General features: G+C 45.6%; 1 pseudogene; it reads left to right on the forward strand.

Annotated features, from left to right (window-relative positions):
- The window catches only part of LOC135054825 (gastrula zinc finger protein XlCGF26.1-like), a 70,642-nt pseudogene that overhangs the window by 9,605 nt on the left and 45,725 nt on the right, over positions 1–15,312 (forward strand).

The following is a 15,312-nucleotide window of genomic DNA, read 5'->3' on the forward strand; positions in this document are numbered from 1 at the left end:
TACGATCTATAGAGAAGCTGTGTGTGTGTCTTATACACTGATATTGTGATGTTGCTTACAGATGTACTAATACACTTTGCTTTTTTATTGTGGGCGCTGTCATCGCTGTGTCCTCAACCTAGTAAGATCTAGATCCCAGTAAGCCGTGTGCTGCTGTGTATTGCTGTATGTGGGGCCATGTCCTGTAGACGGATCTATGTGGTGTCATGTCCTGTAGACGGATGTCTGTGGTGATGAACCACATTCGTACGGATATGGGGTGGGAGCTGGAATGTTGATGAATGTGTTGCAGAAAATGTGTCTGTGTTACATATAGTCCACGTGGGGTTATGTATGAGCGCTGCCATAGAGTGTCAGGGAGTTGGAGAGGGTCATATAGGACAGTGTTAGGCTAGAGAGGAGATGGGATAGGAAAGTAGGAGACAGGAGAGGAGTAGGATGGAGACTTAGTTACATAATAGACATAAAGACAGAGAGGTAAGTACTATGGAGAGTACAAAATGGAGACCGTAATGTGATATAAATGGAATATAAAATGCTCACTTCACATACTAGAGGATAAAGTGTACATAAGAATAGGGAGAAGGGGTAATGAGAGTGATAATAAGGGGTTACATAGGTGAGGATATGGATATGGGAATAGTATATACAGTGGAATGGAATAGGGGATGTGGTGACATTACACTGATGGGATAAGAGCGGAGTACAACAGGTGACATACAGTAGTGAGGTATAGACCAGGAGGGATGTGACCAGCAAGTGTGCCATGGATAGTGGGGTACACAGGAGAAAGGAAGGGGGAAGTTTGGATGGAGAAGGTAGATTGGGATATATGGGGCAATAACACGGTGTATATAATAAGTGACTATAATATGTATACTAGTAATAACATAAGAACAGTGCTGGGTATGCTCTAAGGCTGAAAAGGAACTAGTGATGGGTGCAGGTACATGAATATATGAGTAGAACTGTTGGAGGGTAAGTAGGGGTAGTACATGGATGGGAAAGCTGAGACTGTAGCTGGGAGAACCTGTGAGATAGATTGGTGGTGGAGATGATGGTGTGATAACAATATGGGATGTGTGTTCATAGGTCAACTAAAGAGTATAATGTGCTGGATATGGACACAAGTAAATGAACAATATTATGTGTAGAAAAGTGAGGCTGCAGTAATAATATGACGAGCAGGTAAAGGGCCGGGAATAGCGAATGCAAGGAAAAACATTGGGGGTAATTCCAAGTTGATCGCAGCAGGATTTTTTTTAGCAGTTGGGCAAAACCATGTGCACTGCAGGGGAGGCAGATATAACATGTGCAGAGGGAGTTAGATTTGGGTGTGGTGAGTTCAATCTGCAATCTAAATTGCAGTGTAAAAATAAAGCAGCCAGCATTTACCCTGCACAGAAACAAAATAACCCACCCAAATCTAACTCTCTGCAAATGTTATATGTGCCCCCCCTGCAGTGCACATGGTTTTGCCCAACTGCTAAAAAATTTCCTGCTGCGATCAACTCAGAATTACCCCCATTGTTAATAGATAGAAGTATAGCTACGTAGTGGGGGAATATAATTAAACAATAAGAGTGCAGACTGTGCAAGTAGTTCTCCGTGGGCTGTAGGGAGTGTCCTGAATGCGTTTCAGCTTCAGTTTGATGCTTCCTCAGTGGGTTCTCTAAAGATTTATGCGCTTTTATATTTTTGTGGGGTTTTCAGGGTGAATGTCCGACTAATATTAAAGTAGAAAATATAAAGAGAGAAGAAGAGACGTATGTGATGAGAGATCAGCTGTGGAAGGAGGAGGAAGTCCCTACAGATATCAGCACAGGTGAGTAACAGAGTCACATATTCTCATGTGTGTGTATGGGGTATTCTGTAATAATTTCAGTTTCTACATTTTATTGGTGAATTAAATTCTAAGCAATTTTTACAAAGTGCTGTCTGAACTCCGGCATCTGATAGTCACCAACGTCGCACAATTTCCCTCACACCCCATGGAGATGTGCCAGAAAATGCAGGACTGCTCTACCATACTTTTATCGTGATGTGCGCCGTGGCCGCTCCTCCGATCTGAGGCAATGTTATGAGCTGCCGTCACAACTCATCCCTGCAGCTAGGGTTGCCACCTCATCCCTTTAATTCTGGACACATTAATTACACAGGCTCTGTGGCTGATTAAAACCAGGTGAAATGGAGTCTTGAAGTCAGCCATCCATAGTACCTGTGTAACTAATATGTGTCCAGAATTACAGGGATGATGTGGAAACCCTACCTGCAGCGGGTCCTGTTTGTTGCCCAGCAACTGGAACACCCCAAGTCAGCTCAGCTGCAGGGGCTGGCTTGTCTGATGGTTGCTCAGCAACAGGTGCTGACAGTATCATGGTCCTGGCTGTTCCTAAGCAGACGGTAAGCTGTTTGTTAGTACATACGGCTGCAATGACTTTGTAATTAGAAGGCTGGGCTGATTCAGAGCTCCTGATTGGTGCATGCTCATGTTATAAGGCTTCCTAACCGGAAATGTTTACCCAGTTATCCCTGCATAACCTCCTGCCTTTGTTTGTTGGAGCAATTACTACAGTGTATTTACTATACTCTGCTCTTGCCATTGATACCACCTGTGGCTTAGTATCAGAAACCTACAGGGTCAACCCCTATTCCGTCCCTGCACCTAGTTACACCTCTAATCGCTACTGCTGCTACCCAGAGATCACACGACGATTGTTTAAGCCCCTACTTTTGTGAGTATAAGTCCAGGCAGCATCCTAAGTACCAGTGAGTGTGTCATACTCTAAGGGAATAACAGGCGGCTGTTATTGGCAGGAGACCTCGCTTGTGTGACTCTTATATAATCGGGCAGGTGTTTCATAACAGACAAGCTGTGTATACCAGCACTACAGCCACCTATGTTATTGCATGGAAAATTCTGCACGTTATAGCTGAGTGATTTGATGGGAAAATGTGGGGTCTCAGACTACTTGATTAAATACAAATATTTTAAGAATAAAGGTTGTTTAACTACTCACAAGGAGACTTATTATCTGCATCTTCCTGAATGTAAATATGATCCTGTTTCAGAGGATATTGGTGAATTCTCCTGAATCTCCAGGTAGTGGAGGCTTTTTGTCGGCAGACCTAGCTGGAACCCTAAGTACCCATCCACTCCTCAGCTTCTTATTTTTCCCCTATCTATAGCCTTGACATTGTCTACTGATTCTTCAGAGGAGGGTTATGTGGACTTACTTTTGCTCAATTCCTAGCACAGCTGTAAAGAAATAAAACACAGCTCCTGTTGGTGGGGTGTGTGTCCATAGCTCTAACTCCACCCCAAGAGGGAGTTTTTCAACCCACTGAATGCCCTCCCTCCCTTGTCCCACCAGATCTTGGAGTCTGCTGTCCATTTGAGCTGTGGCAGGGGAAAAAGTAGCAGCATTTGTATATTCCGCTCCTCGCTGCATGTTAAAAGTCTTTGTCCTTTAGAGCATAGGTTCTCAAACTCGGTCCTCAGGACCCCACACAGTGCATGTTTTACAGGTCTCCTCACAGAATTGCAAGTGAAATAATTAGCTGCACCTGTGGACCTTTTAAAATGTGTCAGTGAGTAATTAATACACCTATGCACCTGCTGGGTTACCTGCAAAACATGCACTGTGTGGGGTCCTGAGGACCGAGTTTGAGAACCTCTGCTTTAGAGAAATTCAGTAGCGAGGATTCTGTTTCATCAGGGCTGCCTTTTATTTTGGGGCATTGCATCATGTGGAGGTTCGGAGAAGAATGTAACTGTTTATTAATAAGAGTTTGTGGTCTGAAAAAATTATAAGGTGTGTATGGCTGGGGCAGCAGATCTTTATATTTATGAAGGGGCTCCTAAAAACGTGTTAAATAGCAGGGGAGGACTTAAGGCCGTTCACCAGGTGTTGCATATTTCAGATCCTGACGCTTCGAAGACCCAGGAGGTATCTCTTTAAAAAAAAAAAAATATGCTAACAGCCAATTACTTTTTCGCTCTTCTATAATAATAATAATAATAATAATAATAATAATTTTATTTATATAGCGCTCTTTCTCCAATAGGACCCAAGGCGCTTAACAGATACATAGCATGATATAGTACAGAAAATAATGAAGTACATTTTCATAAAATACAGAAGCATGAAGATACTAAAAGGGACATTATGGAAATGCTTGAGTAAACAGAAAAGTCTTGAGTCTACTTTTGAAGGATTCTATAGTTGGGGCCTCTCGCACTGTGCGGGGAAGTGAGTTCCATAGAGTCGGAGCCGCATGACTAAAAGCTCGACTCCCAGATGAATTACGGTAGATTCTAGGTACTGCTAAAAGTCCTTCATCTACAGATTGCAGTAATCGAGTGGGGCAGTATGGGGTCAGAAGCTGTTTCAGGTACCTTGGGCCTTGGTCATGTAATGCTTTGAAACTCTGTAAGCCAATCTTGACGATGATTCGCCATCGTACAGGCAGCCAGTGAAGGGAGTAGAGGATGGGTGTTATGTGGCTAGAACGGGGCTGGTTGGTTAATATCCTGGCAGCTGTGTTTTGCACCAGCTGTAAGCGCTGCAATTCTATTGCTGGTAGACCAAGGTAGAGGGCATTACAGTAGTCTAAACGAGATGATACAAATGCATGTATGACTTTTGGCATATCATCTGAGGGAATTAAGTTCTTGATTCTAGCTATGTTCCTCAGGTGAAAGAGTGAGGATTTGATTGTGGCTGATATCTGATGTTTAAGTGTCAATCCACCATCCAGGACAACGCCAAGATTCCGCACACGATCACTGGTCTGTAATTCTGAATCCCCGAGTGTAAGTCCAGTTGGTTGGCTATGCTGCAGTCTTGTCCTTTGATGTTGCGGTCGTATCATAAGGACCTCTGTTTTATCCGGGTTCAGTCGCAGCCAACTGGCGCTCATCCACTCCAGTAGTTCAGCTAGACAGCCATTTAGGGTTACTATTGGGTTATCAGTGCCCGGAGCAAAGGACAAGTACAGTTGTGTATCATCTGCATAGCAGTGGTAGACCAGGCCATGGCGCCTGATTATTTCGCCCAATGGGGCATGTATACTGCAAAAATCATGGGGGATAGTATAGAACCTTGTGGGACACCACATGGCAATGGCACTGGTGGTGATGAGTATAATCCAGATGCTACTCTCTGTGACCTGCCTGTGAGAAATGATTTGAACCAGCTTAGGACTGTGCCATCCAGACCACAGAAATGTATCAGTCGCTCAATCAGAAGCCCATGGTCCACGGTATCAAATGCTGCCGAGAGATCCAGAAGGATTAATATTGAACAGTCACCTCTGTCTTTTGCCATCAGAAGATCATTTAACACACACACCAGGGCTGTTTCAGTGCTATGTCTTCTCCTGAATACTGATTGAAATGGATCATAAATATCATGGCTTGTCAGGCGGGTTTCCAGTTGATTTGCAACGACTTTCTCAATAACCTTTCCTAGGAAAGGAAGGTTTGATACCGGTCTGTAGTTGGTCATGCAGTCGGGATCTAAATTAGGTTTTTTAAGAAGCGGTCTAACAATTGCTTCCTTTAGGGGTCCAGGAAAAATGCCTGTCTGCAAAGAGCATTGAACAATTTTTGTAAAGACAGGACCAATTATATCCATACAACCTATTAGAAGCTTGGTTGAGGCTGGGTCCAGATCACAGGTGGTGGGACGCAAAATCCGAGCAATTTCAGCAGTGTCATTTACATCCACTGGATCAAAGCTGGTCCATGAAGGCAGGTAGCCTATATTGGCAGGCTTTGTAGTTTGGCAATCCTTTGATGGCACTGTGGAGATTCCAGCCCGGATGGTGGATATTTTATCTGCAAAGAAGTTTGCAAACTCGTTGCATCTTGCCTGGGAGAGGGTCTCATCAGTCTGCAGGCATGCTGGCTTGCAAAGCATCTCCACTGTGCGGAAAAGTTGAGCTGGCCTATTGTTTGCTGCTGTGATCTCATTTGACAGGAACTGTGCTTTCTTACGAGTGATTGTCGATTGATATTCTACGTTATGCTTTATTAGTTTTATTTTGTCATCCACTAGGTTAGTCTTCCTCCATCATCTTTCCAGTCTGCGCCCCCTTTTCTTGAGCTCACTAACACTGTTGTCGAACCATGGAGCTTGATGTTGTGGTTTTGTTACGCACTCCAGTGCTAACAGGAGTATACCGGTGTATGAACAGAGAGGGATGCGAAGCAAACGAACTCACAGACAGTATAACATAACATACACAGGAGGAGATGGAATAACTAATAAACACAAAGTGAACGGAGAAGCCCAAAGGCTTAGGAACTGGGTGTCTCCCTAGTGTCAGGAATGCTCAGATGGAATAGAGCGGACAATGAAGCGAGATGTAGTGATTTAACATTTGGAGCACCCGAAATGATGTTGCTAAGAGCAACAGAAAAAAAACCAAAGGGTTACCAACGGGTGTGGGAATAAACTCCTTGGTCAGAGATAGTAATATAGACACAAGGAGAGTATCCACAATCCTAACCTCCACTTGCAGGGCACAGGTTCAGCTTACTGCCACTAAACTGACACCTGGACGCCCTGCACAGTGAGGGAGGATTAGGCAAGCAGGTCTGAGAGTACAGCCGCAAACCTGCTGGGTTCACAGAATAGCAAAAGAACCCCAGCAGGTTAAACAACTGACTCCAGTCTTACTGCTAGGTCCGGATTGGCAGAATGAAGTACCGAATCCCAAGGCCTATTTGCAGTAAGCAACAAGTAAATACAAAGTCACACAGTACTAGCTAACTCTCTGGAACTGACTAACAAACAAAGATTCAGCAGCATTTGCCTAGCCTGAGAGGATGGTTTATATAGCAGGTGCTGTCCACGCCCCACTCAGACCTCACAGACTGTGAGCACAAAACCAGCGCCGGATTCCCTGCCGTGCACAGAGCCTGTAACCACTACACAGTAAAAACCCGGACCGGAGTATCAGCTGCGCTCAGGTTACTTCGCTAACACTTGCCTCCCGGTTGCCATGGCGACGTGGCAGCACAGAGCAGGAGATCCTAACAGTACCCCCCCTCTGACGAGGGGTCAAAGAACCCCTACCACCGGGTTTATCGGGGAACTGCGAGAAGAAAGAGCGTATCAGTCTGGAGGCATGAAGATCACAACTGCGCACCCACGACCGCTCCTCCGGGCCATACCCCTTCCAGTGCACCAAAAATGACAGCCGACCCCGAACCATCTTGGAGTCAAGAACGCTTTCAACCACAAACTCCCTCTGACCCCGTATCAGAAGAGGAGAAGGTCTTCCACTGGAAGAAGGATTACTAACCGCCAGTTTTAAAAGGGAACAATGAAATGTTTTATTGATACCCAATGAACGGGGCAGATCTAACTGAAATGCCACCGGATTGATAACCCTGGTGATCTTATAAGGGCCGATGAACCGGGGGCCTAACTTATGAGATGGCTGTCTCAACTTCAAATTCTTGGTGGACAACCAGACAAAGTCTCCTAATTTGAAGCTGCAGGATCTTCTCCGCTTATCAAAAACCCTTTTGGTCACTAATGACACAGACACAAGGGCTTTCTTCACTTTCCTCCAAATACCCCTAAGGGCCGAAACCACAGAGGAACCACCAGGCGTGGAATCCAGGGGGTCAAAAGAATTGGCCTTAGGATGATGCCCATACACACAAATGAAGGGAGAGATCTCTGTAGCAGAGTGAGCCGCGTTGTTATAGGCAAACTCCGCCATGGACAGATGAGTAACCCAGTCAGTATGACACTTGGAGACATAACACCTGAGGAACTGCTCCAAGGACTGGTTCACCCTCTCAGTCTGCCCATTAGACTGTGGATGGTAGAGTGACGACAAGCTCACAGAAATCTGGAGATCAGAACAAAATGCCCTCCAGAATTTGGCCACAAACTGGGATCCACGGTCAGAGACCACATCAAGTGGCAACCCGTGGAGGTGCACAACATGCTGCATAAATAACTCAGACAGACGTCTGGCCGATGGCAACCCAACCAGTGGAACGAAATGCGCCATCTTCGAAAACCTGTCAACGACAACCCAAATGGCTGTCATCCCCGAGGATTTGGGCAAGTCCACCACAAAATCCATGGAAATGTGGGTCCATGGCTTAGATGGAATAGAGAGTGGATGTAATGGGCCGACAGGAACCCCTCTAGGAGTTTTATTTCGGGCACAAACGTCACATGCCCGAACCCACTGATCCACATCCCTAACCACCGAGGGCCACCACACCACCCTAGACAGCAACTCCCGAGTTCTGGCAATACCCGGATGCCCTGCCGACCTCTTGGCATGGAATTCCAGGAACACTCGCTGTCTTAACCTAGGAGGCACAAACAAGAGACCTACCGGAAGGTCTGGAGGAGCCTGTTCCTGTGCTCTAAGGACTAATGACAAGAGGTCCTGGGTAATGCCCACTTTAATACATGATGGGGACACAATGGGCAATGGCTCCTCGGTGGTCTCTTGGACTGGAGCAAAACCCCGCGAGAGCGCATCAGCCTCGATGTTTTTTGACCCAGGGCGATATGTTATAAAAAAATTAAAGCGAGCAAAAAACAAAGCCCATCATGCCTGCCTGGCATTGAGCCGCTTCGCTGACTCTAAATATGCCAGATTCTTATGGTCGGTGAGAATTGAGACCACAAACTTAGCCCCCTCAAGCCAGTGTCTCCACTCCCCGAGTGCATCCTTTTATAGCCAACAATTCCCGGTTACCCACATCATAATTCATCTCGGCAGATGAAAATTTACGGGAAAAGTAAGCACAGGGATGAAGGCGATTATCAGACACCCCCATCTGAGAGAGCACTGCCCCAATACCTATCTCAGAGGCATCCACTTCTACCACAAAAGGACGCTCTGGATCTGGGTGTCGCAGCACCTTGGCTGAGACAAATGCCCTTTAGAGCCGGGCAAAGGCCGCTTTGGCCTCACAAGACCAGTGAGCAACATCCGCCCCTTTCTTAGTGAGTGCCACCAAGGGCGCCACTATAGACGAAAATCCAGCGATAAATCGTCTATAAAAATTCGCAAAGCCCAGAAAACGCTGAAGCGCCTTCAAACTAGTGGGCTGCACCCAATCCAGGACTGCCTGTACCTTAGAACCCTCCATTTGGAAACCTTCTGAGGAGATAATATACCCTAGAAATGCGATTTGCTGGACTTCAAATTCGCACTTCTCCAGCTTCGCCCCAAGCTGGTGGTCTCTGAGTTTCTGGAGGACTAAGCGTACATGCTTCCGATGTTCCTCCAGGGAATGGGAGAAGATTAGGATGTCATCTAGATAAACAACTAAGAATCTATCCAAATATTCCCTGAGCACATCGTTCATGAATTCCTGGAAGACTGCCGGGGCATTAGAGAGCCCAAAAGGCATCACCAAATATTCATAATGCCCTGAGTGGGTATTAAAGGCAGTCTTCCATTCATCCCCCTCTCTTATTCGGATTAGATTGTAAGCACCGCGTAGGTCAATCTTAGAAAAAATGGTGGCAGTACGAAGCTGGTCAAACAAAACCGAAATGAGAGGCAGTGGGTACGAGTTTTTAATCGTGATACGGTTCAATTCCCTGAAGTCGATGCAGGGTCGCAACGAACCGTCCTTTTTACCCACGAAGAAGAACCCCGACCCAACTGGGGACTGTGAGGGTCTGATAAATCCCTTAGCCAAGTTCTCCTGAATGTACTCTGCCAGAGTCTCAGGACGTGACAAGGAGTACAACCTGCTCTTGGGAAGCTTAGCATCCGGCAACAAATCAATGGCACAGTCATAGGGGCGATGGGGAGGTAGTACCTCCGCAACTTTTTTGGAGAACACATCCTCAAAATCTGCATAACATCCTGGCAATCCTGGCAAACTTAGCTGCGAGAGCCTGACTGGAAGGCTCAAGCAACTCCTGAAACAATCACTACCCCAACTAAGAATCTCCCCAGAGACCCAGTCAAATTGAGGGTTATGGGCCATTAACCAGGGTAACCCAAAAACCAATGGGGCAAAAGAACAGACAGTCACATAGAAAGACAATTTTTCAGAGTGTGTGGCTCCAATAAACAAAGGAATTTGGCTGGTGCAGGAGGTAATTTTACCCTGGGACAATGGTTCCCCGTTTAACCCACAGATCTCAATCTCTGATGCCAAAGGTACTGAGGGAACAGAGTGTTCCAGGGCGAATTGACGGTCCATGAAAACCCCATCGGCCCCACTGTCAACAAAGGCCTCAGTCTTGACAGTTTGGCCGAGGATCTCCAAAGTCACCGGAATGAGAAAAGTCTTTTTGGGAAATTCTGACTTCTGGCCTGACAGGATATTTCCCATCACCCTCAGGCCCTGAAGTTTTCCGGCTTTTCTGGGCATGATACTACAACATGACCTTTATTCCCACAGTACAAACACAAACCCTGCTGTCTCCTCCGCGTCTTCTCATGCGAGGAGAGGCGGGTAGCCCCAATCTGCATAGGCTCCTCGGAATATTCCTCAGAGTCTGAGGTTCCCTTGGGAAAAAAGGAAACTGCGGTCTCCCTTTCAAGCCTACGCTCTCTCAGCCGTCTATCCACCCGGATGGATAACTGCATGAGCTGATCTAAGTTATCAGGCGAGGGATATTGTACCAGTTGGTCCTTTATCTGGTCAGAAAGGCCCCTTCGGTACTGGTTTCTCAGGGCTGGGTCATTCCACTGGGTATCATGAGCCAACCTCCGAAACTCCGTACTATAAACCTCAGCTGGCCATCGCCCTTGCTTAAGGACCGTAATCTGAGCCTCGGCTGAAGCCATCTTGTCAGGGACATCATACAAAATGCCCAGTGCCGTAAAAAAAGCATCAACACTTTTAAGCGACGGACAGTCAGGCTGCAACCCATATGCCCAGACCTGTGGGTCTCCTTGTAGCAAGGAAATCACCATGCCCACCCGCTGAATCTCCGACCCAGAAGACTGGGGCCTAAGCCTGAAATATAGCTTACAGCTCTCCTTGAAACAAAAGAACTGCGAGCGATCTCCAGAAAAAGGATCCGGGAGATTTACTTTCGGCTCCTTAACCCCTGAACTTGCCGCTGCTGCTTCGGGAGCTCCGCTAGCGGCCTGCGGGGTGTTCATTTTAATGGACATCTCATTAAATTGTCGAGTCAGGAATTGCACCTGATCGACCACCTGTTGTAAAGTATTTTGAGGGGTATGCTCCATATTCCCACAAAATTTCAACAGGAGTAAGGCTGCTGAATATGTTACGCACACCAGTGCTAACAGGAGTATACCGGTGTATGAACAGAGAGGGATGCGAAGCAAACGAACTCACAGACAGTATAACATAACATACACAGGAGGAGATGGAATAACTAATAAACACAAAGTGAACGGAGAAGCCCAAAGGCTTAGTAACTGGGTGTCTCCCTAGTGTCAGGAATGCTCAGATGGAATAGAGCGGACAATGAAGCGAGATGTAGTGATTTAACATTTGGAGCACCCGAAATGATGTTGCTAAGAGCAACAGAAAAAAACCCAAAGGGTTACCAACGGGTGTGGGAATAAACTCCTTGGTCAGAGATAGTAATATAGACACAAGGAGAGTATCCACAATCCTAACCTCCACTTGCAGGGCACAGGTTCAGCTTACTGCCACTAAACTGACACCTGGACGCCCTGCACAGTGAGGGAGGATTAGGCAAGCAGGTCTGAGAGCACAGCCGCAAACCTGCTGGGTTCACAGAATAGCAAAAGAACCCCAGCAGGTTAAACAACTGACTCCAGTCTTACTGCTAGGTCCGGATTGGCAGAATGAAGTACCGAATCCCAAGGCCTATTTGCAGTAAGCAACAAGTAAATACAAAGTCACACAGTACTAGATAACTCTCTGGAACTGACTAACAAACAAAGATTCAGCAGCATTTGCCTAGCCTGAGAGGATGGTTTATATAGCAGGTGCTGTCCACGCCCCACTCAGACCTCACAGACTGTGAGCACAAAACCAGCGCCGGATTCCCTGCCGTGCACAGAGCCTGTAACCACTACACAGTAAAACCCGGACCGGAGTATCAGCTGCGCTCAGGTTACTTCGCTAACACTTGCCTCCCGGTTGCCATGGCGACGTGGCAGCACAGAGCAGGAGATCCTAACAGGTTTACAAGGTCTTAAACGCACAGGGGCGATAATATCAATTGCAGCCATAACATCCCTATTATAATAATGGACGAGGGAACAGGGATCTTCACAGGCACCCAGTATAGCAGAGAGATCCAGATTTGCTGCAAGAGCCTGGGGAGTTATACCCCTCCTTGGACGATACCTGGTCAACTCCACGGGCAGAGATCTTAATTGAGGGGTTGCAACTGAGAACCAGAGGGAGTAGTGGTCTTACCAAATGACTGGGTTTATTTTTAGGTCAGTGACTTCTAATCCAATCTGAAAGACAAGGTCCAGAGTGTGACCACTTTTATGTGTGGCAGAGGGAATGAGCTGTGTGAAGCCCAGACCATTCATTGTGCACAGGAGGTCTTGGCCAAGGCGTGACAGCTCATCATCCACCCATGCATTGAAATCCCTGATGATGAGCCATCTTTGATGTTCCAGAACCAGGCCAGCGACAGTGTCTGCAATTTCTTGCAGAAATATCTTTCCATCTCCAGGTGGCTGGTAAATGAGAAGTACTCTGAAACCTAATCCTGTCGAACTCCGGGCAGCAATGCACTCAAATGAGCGAGTAGTTTCAATAGGGTGGACCCTAAGTTTAAGTTCTTTTTTGAAGCAGATAGCCACCCCGCCACCCCTGCGGTCCAGTCTTGGGTTGTGATCGACAGAGTACCTTGTTGGTACTGCAGCCTCCAATATAGGTGCTGCATTTTCATCTAGCCAGGTCTCTGTAATACAGGATAGATCTGCAGATTCAATAAGGTCAGCAATTGTTGCAGTCTTGTTTCTTATAGATCTGGCATTACAAAGGACTGACCTGATTGTGCATACCAGGGGGCCTTCAGTTTTCTTTATGTTAAGTGCAGGAGCTCTGGGTATGGGGGTCACAAAGTGAGAGTTGACAGTTCTGTCCTTACAAACACAGGGCCGTCTTTTGGGTATCACTTCTATTTGATTGTTCTTTGGGTATGGGGGTGAGCAGGTGGGCAAAGGACTTAGATGGTTACCGGGGGAAATACATTTCCGGCCTGCTCGCTTCCCACAAATGCGCCAGTGTTTTCTTTTTAAAATGCCAAGGTATTGGAGAATAGAAGCCTGTGATGGTGTGATAGGAACTGCAGAACGTGGTGGGCGGAGTGAAAGAATGAAGCTGGAGCAATGCGTATACATTTGGTCATCAATGACAGATTACTATAAATTTGAGCTGCATTTGATGATGAGAGAGGGAGAGAAAGCAGTGTTTTTTTTGTTTTGTTTTTCTTTCCTTTTTGTGTTTTGTTTTCCCCCAATTCGGTATGTGATCCAAAATGATAATGGGATTATGAACAAAGTTATTGCTATAACCTATTGTGTATATTTGAAGCAAGTAATAAATAAAATAACTGCTGATTTAGTCAATTATCCTAGGATAGGCAGCCTTTTGGAAAGGTGTTAGAAGCCAATTCCTACTGTGTAGGTGTGAAAAGTCTCAGTGTGAGAGGCCTTTGAAGTAGATTTTTTTTTTTTTTGTGGGGGTAGTGATAACGTGTCCTGGAAATGGATCCTGATTTTAACTGTGAACCTTCAGCAATTCAGAGCCTGAATATACTGATATTAGTAGATTAATGCAATAAGTCAGTTATTTGTTGCTCAGAGAGCAGAGGTGGATGATGTCTAAGTGAGGGGCTGGATGTAGCCAAAGATAGGTTGTAATCCACAGTACCTTATCTGGGTAATGTCCAATGCAGAGTACAGCAGCTGCTAAACTGAACGATTTCTCAGTGGAGAGATGCAGAGGATTCAGTCCAGGATTCAATCCAGTGTGTATCTTGGTTTTGATGAAATGTCCGAGTAGAGTAGTACAAGTTCAAGGTAAGTCATTGGATATTTATGATGATTCATAGGACAGTTGTGGTGAATTTAAGCTGTTTTATGGAGATGATCAGGAGCATACAAGAGGTGAGGCAGCCATCTTGGGGCGCCATTACATAGATATAGCCCCAGTTGAAGGATCTGTTGTATACGGCATTGGTGCATCCGAATCACGTTCCATATTTTCCATAGCACTTGTTCTCCCTTTATCCTCTGCTGGCTGCAGATGCGAAGCCCCTCCTTTCTCTGATAGAAAGTTTAAGCCTTTTTACACCCTTAGCGCAATTCACAAAATAACGTCCCTTCTTATCTTTTTGGATGTCAAGCTTCCTCCTCGTTCTTCTTCTGGGGAGGAGACTCTGATCCGTGTATTCCAACACGATATGAAAGAAAAAGACAACCACCAATGTGCAGGATCTTCTTTCACAAATAGTCTCTATATATAGTGTCTCTATAGTGAGGTACAAGCTTCAGCATACCAAACACTCGTTTGGACAAATAGCAATATGTGATTTAAAAATCTTTCATCTTCCGTTTCTTTAATATTCGTGTAGTATAGTGATTTGAAGTGAAGGATAGTCCAATCTGGAACGTACCCAAAACTCACACATTAAGTGTAGACCATAAACACATCTAGGTATCTTTGGGGTATATTGCGTACCCGAACTCACAGTGTGCGACGTAGAATCACTCGTGTAAAGGTATCTTTTAACAGGGATAATTCAATATTCCTTTTCTCTCTCGGAGATCTCGTGTGCTCAGTGTAGATATAAGAAGAAAAAGAGAAAGCAATTTTCGTGCAGAGTGTTTTTGATAAAAGTGAAAATTTAAAATGCTCAAAGGGTAAATCCTTCACCACTTTACTTTATATGTAAACTCCACCCAAAATAGGGGGGAAGGGAAATTAGTAAATCTAACGACCCATACAAGGGAGACCACTGGAATGCGTACCCAGCACTCACACAGCCAGTGCTGGTTCTAAACGTATCTAGGTATCTTTGGGATCAATTCATATGGCGTACCCGAACTCACAGTGTGGAGCGTGTGGTAGTTTGTATAAAGGTATCTTTAAGGGCCCAGTGCTGCTCTTCCAGTAGGTCTTCAACCATTCATGGATTCGCTCGAGCAGGAAAGTAAGATAAAACAGAAAGAAGATACTGTGTAGTACGTTCTAAAAGGAATTAATTTAATGGTATCGCTCAAACTATAGCGTACCTCACTCACACTTCACAAGAGTATTATATACACATCAAGGTATCTTTAAACATTTCTCATATCGATTAGGTGCATTCAAACCAGGGATGGGTGCTC

Source organism: Pseudophryne corroboree, chromosome 3 (genome assembly GCF_028390025.1).
Source record: "Pseudophryne corroboree isolate aPseCor3 chromosome 3, aPseCor3.hap2, whole genome shotgun sequence".
Taxonomy (NCBI): Eukaryota; Metazoa; Chordata; class Amphibia; order Anura; family Myobatrachidae; genus Pseudophryne; species Pseudophryne corroboree.